Raw genomic sequence first — 302 nt, forward strand, 5'->3', positions numbered from 1 at the left:
GGATAAAAAGTAAAATGATAAATACTAAAAGAAAAAGAAAAAAAATAAAATGATAGACATCTGCTTCTTTTACATAGGTGGGTACAGGATAGTTATTGTTTGAGCCAATTTGTGGACAATTGCTGGGAAGCAGAATCTCAAGGTATTGGGGCAATGCTCAGGAGAATGGTGGTTTTTCAGCTAATTTTATAAATTACCACTAAAGGTGGAGAGGGAAGTGAGTTTCATGAAATCCATTGGTGATAGATTAGGGAGGTGGGACACATATTTAGGTGGGTGCAGGATAGTCAACAGTCAACACT

This window comes from Myotis davidii, unplaced genomic scaffold, assembly GCF_000327345.1.
Source record: "Myotis davidii unplaced genomic scaffold, ASM32734v1 scaffold111, whole genome shotgun sequence".
Taxonomy (NCBI): Eukaryota; Metazoa; Chordata; class Mammalia; order Chiroptera; family Vespertilionidae; genus Myotis; species Myotis davidii.